Source organism: Anastrepha obliqua, chromosome 3 (genome assembly GCF_027943255.1).
Source record: "Anastrepha obliqua isolate idAnaObli1 chromosome 3, idAnaObli1_1.0, whole genome shotgun sequence".
Lineage (NCBI taxonomy): Eukaryota > Metazoa > Arthropoda > Insecta > Diptera > Tephritidae > Anastrepha > Anastrepha obliqua.
In genome coordinates this window covers 117,236,679-117,243,492 of record NC_072894.1, presented here as the reverse complement: position 1 = coordinate 117,243,492, position 6,814 = coordinate 117,236,679, and the positions used below count along the sequence as shown (strand labels likewise).

At 37.6% G+C, this 6,814-nt stretch overlaps 1 non-coding gene across 1 annotated transcript; it reads left to right on the top strand.

The window, feature by feature from the left end:
• Positions 1-5,867: 5,867 nt before the first annotated feature.
• LOC129243317 (U2 spliceosomal RNA) lies at positions 5,868-6,057 on the top strand. The gene has a single exon (XR_008582292.1). It is a non-coding gene; the product is annotated as a U2 spliceosomal RNA (small nuclear RNA).
• The last annotated feature ends 757 nt before the right edge of the window (positions 6,058-6,814 follow it).

Below are 6,814 nucleotides of genomic sequence, written 5' to 3'. Positions count from 1 at the left end.
AGACTAAAGCATTATATTGGCAGCCCTCGCACAAGTATACGGAAACTCCTGTTAACAGTCACGAGCTCAGTGATTCTGTACGCAGCACCAACCTGAGCAAACATGAAGCAGTCGTACCTCCAACACAGACTTGGCGCCTTGAGAGTAGCCAGTGAGTGTCGATCTGTCTCAAATTACGTAATCCATGCAATAACGGGAATTGTGCTTATCGACCAGCTCGCGGTTGCGATGGATAGGTTATAAAGGGTTCGCCATATAACTTTACGGAATTAAAAATGCTATAAAAAAGAAACTACTCAATATTTTTCCAAACTGTTTTTTTTATTTTGAAGTACAATCCTTCCGGTTAATGATGGAACACAACTTCATTCATATGGCTGCCTCCGCTAGCCATGCATCATCCCATACAATCGGTCCAATTTTTCAACACATTTTCGATTGTGTGCGGCTGTATTTCAGCTATGACATCGCGTATGTTGGTCTTCAGTGCATCAATTGTTGCTGGTTTATTGGCATAACACTGGTCTTTGAGGGCACCCCAAAGATAATAAACCAACAGCGTCAAATCGCAGCTCCGAGGCGGCCAAATGATATCAGAATTTCGGCTGATAATGCGATCTTCGAAGACAGTGCGCAAAAGATTGATCGTAGCATTCGCTGTGTGGCAAGTAGCGCCATCTTGTTGGAACCAAATGCCACCAATATCCTCCTCTTCAATTTCTCGGAACAAAAATTCGTTCAACATGGCCCGATAACGCTCTCCATTGACGGTTACGGCCACTCCTCGCTCATTTTCGAAGAAAAATGGACCAATGATGCCTCTCGACCAAAATCCGCACCAAACAGTGACTCGTTGTGAATGCATCAGCTTTTCTTCGAGTGCGTGCGGGTTTTCTGAGCGCCAAATGCGGCAATTTTGCTTGTTAACATACCCGCCGAGATGGAAATGAGCTTCATCCGAAAAGATGATTTTTCGGTAAAAGTCTTTATCTTCTTCAAGTCGATCCCAAGCCCATGAAGCGAAGCGAAAACGCATTGGGTGGTCGGTCCTTTGAGCATATACACAACCATTTTCGTTCAGCGGAAGAATAAAACTAATTTTCTGTCAAATCAGATGACTGCTAAGTGTTACCATTCTTCAAATAATACCTAGTTCAAATCCGTAACGATAGATGGCGGGCCCTGTATAACACCATTGGGCAGAGGCCGTCGAGCGCGGTTAAGAAAGAAGAAAGGTTGCGAACAACTGAAGAATGTCAGATACGGTGGAAGCAAGCCGAGAGCCGGTAGGTGGACCTTTGAACTGATTTCAAATATTGCGAGCTGGATTTAGCAAAAACACGGAGAAATTGATTTTTGTATGACACAGTTGCTTACTGGACAAGGTTTCTTCAAAGCACACCTTGCACAGGGTCCATCTTGAGATCGACCCGTCTATTCGCAGTACCCCGAAGAACAAGAAACGGTGAGATACATCTATTTCCAATGCCTGCGGTTTATTAATGGGCGAAATATGCTTGAGAGAGCGTTTGGCGAAAACATAAGTGAGTCAAATCTTACCCCACATATGTGCGAAAACGAAGAAAACTGGAAAATTACATGAAGATGAAATATCATGAAGAACCTTCAATACGCGGAATATGCAGGTAAATCCCTAGAAAGAGCTCCTCAATGCAATGTACAGAACAAAATGACAATAACAGACGATTGAACAATAATATTATATATTCAAAACGGCCCCCTGACGTACTACTTAACGGTGGAGTTTCAGGACCAAACACGGTAGGGCATGAGGGGGTTTAGTTGGGATAAAATCCCATACCATGGCTTTGGCCATAGGCTTTTTATACCTCCCCTCCTCCACAAAAAAAGGAAAAAAAAACACCAAAACACGGTAATTTAGAACTAGTAAATTCTGCTTTTCCTTCGCACGAAATGAGTACCAAGTTTGATAGATGAGAACTAATACTCTTCGCATTTTTTTTTCGATAGTTCAAACTAATTTCAACAGATGCTCTGCATTCTCCTGCCGATAGTTTAAAACTAGTACTGAATTCGGCAGTTCAAATCTAATGCACTCTAAATCTCTTTTCCGATAGAATGATCGGTATCCCCTCGTTCTTAGTTCGAAACTACTACTAAATTCTTTATCTGTGTAAAAAATTAGTACTAAATTCGAAATATAAGTATCAGCAAGATCTGTACTCCTATTTCATAGTTCCAAACTAGTACTAAATTCAACTGATTAGAACTAATTCACTCTGAAATCATTTTTCGGTAGAACTAGTGGATTCTATGTTTGAAGGATGAGAACTAGTACTATCTGTATCCTTTTTCGGGGGTTATAAATTACTAAATCCCACAGATAATAACAAATACTTTCCGTAGTCCTTTTTCCAATAGGTTAAAACTAGTAACAACTTTGACAGACGAGATCTAATACTCTCACAGAGAACGTCTAACATAGAGTAAGTACAACTCATGAAAATTTCACCACAGAAAAAATTTACTAGTTGCAATTTGATACGTTTTCAAACTAACTAGATTTGGCCAGAGAGAATTTCGTTCACGAGTTTTAGTAAATGGTGGTGAACGAGGGCAAAACGAAGTACCTCCTCTCATCAAACAAACAGTCGGCGCACTCGCATATCAGCACCCATATCACAGCTCACAGCTCGGATTTCTAAGAGACTTTGCTTATCTAGGAACCAGCATTAAGAATGTCAGCCTTGAAACCTAGCCAAGAATCTCTCTTATCATCAAGTGATACCTTGGACTAAGTAGGCACCTGAGGTCTCCTCTCGACGAACAAAACTAAAACTCTACATCTCGGGGGGCCCGTCCTGGCACAGAAGCTTGGACCATGACAACATCAGATGAGGCGGCCCTGGGAGTATTCGAAAGAAAGATTCTGCGGATTTTTTGTATCTTTGCACCTTGGTGACGGCGAGTATAGCAAGTGATAGGACGATGAGCTGTATGAGCTTTAAGAACAGCATAGACATAGCGCAGCGAATAAACATTCAGCGGCGTCGTTGGCTGGGTCATGGCGTCCGAATCAAACGCTACAACTCTGAAAGTATTCGATGTGGTGCCAGCTAGTGATAGCAGAGAAAAAGGACGCCCTACTCTGAAAAAGAACTTGGCTTCACTGAGTGTGTCCATTTCGCAAAGAAACGACTAGCGCATTTTTTTAGACTCGGTGAAAATCGCGTAACCGGTTATCGCGCCAATCAAAAAGAAGAAGTGCTAAATTCAATAGATGGTAATTGGTGCCTTTTGAAAATTCAAACGTAGTACTAAATTTTGTAGATGAAATCTAGAATGTTCTATGTATATCTATTTGTTTTTAATTAGAAGCCTTTACTAAGTACGACAGATGTAAATTAGCTAGCTCTCCCCTTCTTTCCGCGAGTTCTAAACTAGTACTAAATTCTGAAAGATAAGAACTGTCATACTGTCAAACCCGAGCTAAATCTGACCAAAAATGTAAGCATGTATGTAAGAGTATGAGGACGGAAATTGTGCTAGTCTATAGGGTAGCTCGCGCTGCAGCTGCTGGGATAGAGTCATTTCGCACCACTCTCGTTCCACGGCAGACGGTGTTACGTTACCGAATCCAACCGGATTTATATCCGTACATGTATGAGGAAAGTTTATGCTATTACAACAATAACAACAATCAAGTAGTTCTGGGTTTGATTCTTGAAATAGAAAAAGACTTGTCATTTATATTTTAACTGGTTAAATAATATGACTTCACAATCTACCATGACGTCAGAATAACAATGTGAAAGACGAGGGTTTTTTCTCTAATGTTACGCTGTAACACTTTGAAGTCATATACGTAAGTAATACGAGTAGCAAAGTGATCCACTAGTAGCAAAATAGTTCTAGTTCTCCACCAGAAATTTGCTTCCTTAGTTTGTCTACGGGGTTGCATTTCATGCGAAGTCTAAGTAAACGAAAATTATAATATCAAGCAAATTGAACTGCTACATTGCTCAGCTATGCCCTGTGTGGCCTGGTCCGCTTGAGACTTTACTAACTGCTGGCTCTTTACTTAATTCGAACACAATTTCAAAAATCTGCACTGTGCTTATTCCCATAAAATGCGCGCAGTCATCGGCTTGCTTGATAATGCACTGACATACAGCTGGGAACAAAATATTAGGAGTAGTGTTGCTCAAAATACAAATTGTTTAATTTTTATTAAAAATATTTATTTATTTTAAATTTTTCACAAACCAAAGTGGCATATTAAGTCTACCCTTTTTACACATTTCCGTTTTTTAAATTTAGATTTAAGAAAATGTCAAGCTTCTTCTACCACTTTCCGTAAATCTGAAGAATTGGAGAGCTTCCAATCTGCAACACAGCACAATTTTCCAAAAAAAAAAAAAAAAAAAAATGAACGACAAAATATTGTTGTAGACAAAAAATTTCGATGTTCTTGAGGTCCTCATATGAAAAAAAATGAACGACAAAATACTGTTGTAGACAAAAAATTTTGATGTCCTTGAGGTCCTCATATGAATACGGCGTTTTTGAAGTGAAAACTTCTTTAGAATCGTTGGGAGTGATTTGGGAAAAAGTGAAACGAAAAAAGCGACCAACTTGGCTACGAAGCGTTATATTATATGTTGATATAAACGTAGCGACGAACTAAATAAAAATAACTTTTATTTTTTCTTGTGATTCGAACCAAGGATTTTGGATCGGAAGCTCACATTGCTAGTCGCTCGGCTACCGCGTCATGCTGTAGGTGCTGGCCTAAAAGTTATTTAGTTACGAAGCGTTATATTATATGTTGATATAAATAATTTTTGTGAGCGTGTAATTCTCAAAAGGTTTATTAGAAAATGCATTGAAAATGTATTGAGTTTGTTGGTTTTGTATGGTTATCTTATCAGCTTAACATCTGATAGATCCTCTATCGGAGGACAACAAATGTTAAACTGATTTTTGGAAATGGGCGGAGTGTTTTAAATACAAGAAATATACAAGAAAAATACAAGAAATACAAGAAGAAATATACTAATACATTTAGCTTTGGTGAGAAGAGACATAAATTTTTATATGAATACAAGTAGACGAAAACGGAATTTTTTTTTGAAATTTGCATTGTAGGACATTTCTGATTATTTATTGAAAACAGTTTTTTTTATTAAAATTTTATTATAGAAGAAAATTGAATTTTTTCCAAGGTGAATTCATACACTAAGCTAAGTAAAACGTTTCGTAATTTATTAAAATTTTATTATAGAAGAAAATTGAATTTTTTCCAAGGTGAATTCATACACTAAGCTAAGTAAAACGTTTCGTAATTCAATTTTGTGTTGACATCCAAATGTACACGGCTGAAGAAAAAAATAACAAATCAGCTGTGTTATTGCTAACCACCTTCAATAGATTCGCCTTGATTTTTCATATAAAAATTATACATATCATCACTTGTGACAACTGTACCCAGTCGGTCGACAGTGTGTGAATCATCTTTACATTCTGCAAGAATACCCCAACCTACGCAGCGCACAGTAAAATCGACACAAAGCTGAGCGCAGAGCACAATCGTACATACATACATATATACGCTCGAATACATTTTCTTACTGTGCTCAGCCAAGGCTGGTAGTCATGCACTGTGGCGATATGAACGCACAAATGTACATACACAGGCACGAACATGAAATCAAACAGCTCGCCGTTGCTTGTTGGCTTTTCTATGTTTGGTTTAGATACTGAAAGTCAGTTTAAGTGAATCGGTATAAATATTTCGTACATTAATTTTTGTGAGCGTGTAATTCTCAAAAGGTTTATTAGAAAATGTATTGAAAATAAATTGAGTTTGTTGGTTGTGTATGGTTATCGCTTCTCGGCCTTATGGCTAAGATCAAAGTGTAGCTTTGTAGCTTAACATCTGATAGATCCTCCGTCGGAGGACAACAAATGTTAAACTAATTTTTGGAAATGGGCGGAGTGTTTTAAGGGCTTGGTCCACCTCTGCCACGGGTTGGCCCGGTATTGCAGTACCGCCGGGATTTCGGCCTTGAATAAATACAAGAAGAAATGTACTAATACATTTAGCTTTGGTGGGAAGAGACATAAATTTTTATATGAATACAAGTAGACGAAAATGGAAGAAATTTGTAAGTCTGTTTCTTCGGTCCGTTTGGGTATTTTTTTTTTGACAACATCGAAACCAAAGCATTTGTATCATATTTTAGCTATCATAAGCCACTCGTATCATTTGTTGAAATTGAAAACATTGAGGATGAATAATAATAAAATGAAGAAAATAAAATATGAACTTTATAGCAATATTATAATGAACCTATAATTATCCCGCCCCTAATGCTGCTTTCGTCTCATTCTCTCTCAGTTTGTCTTACGGAAGGTTTCACTTCTATCCCGTCTAACCGTTAGACTGGTATTTTTTTTTTTCTTATTTTCCAACTTCTTGGAAAAAATGCAATATAAACTATAAATTTTGAGATTTATTTTTTCAGTAAATTATGTTTTATTTTTATATACGAGTATTTTATATGTTATTTGACTGAGAAAAATGAAGTAAGTTTTTACAGCGATTTTTTGTTTTTTTAATATAATAAAAATCCCAAATTAACTTTTCTCTGGGAACTTTTAATATAAAGGCATAACCGGTTTGGTTTCTGCTATAAAGTTATTGTCTTGTTGGAATATTCATTGTGGCCTAATTTTATCGAGCATCTCCACATGCCATTTAACCGAGCCTGTCATATAAAAAGCTGCCCTTTTGTGTGTTTTTAGATGTAAAGCAATCGAAAGCCGTGTC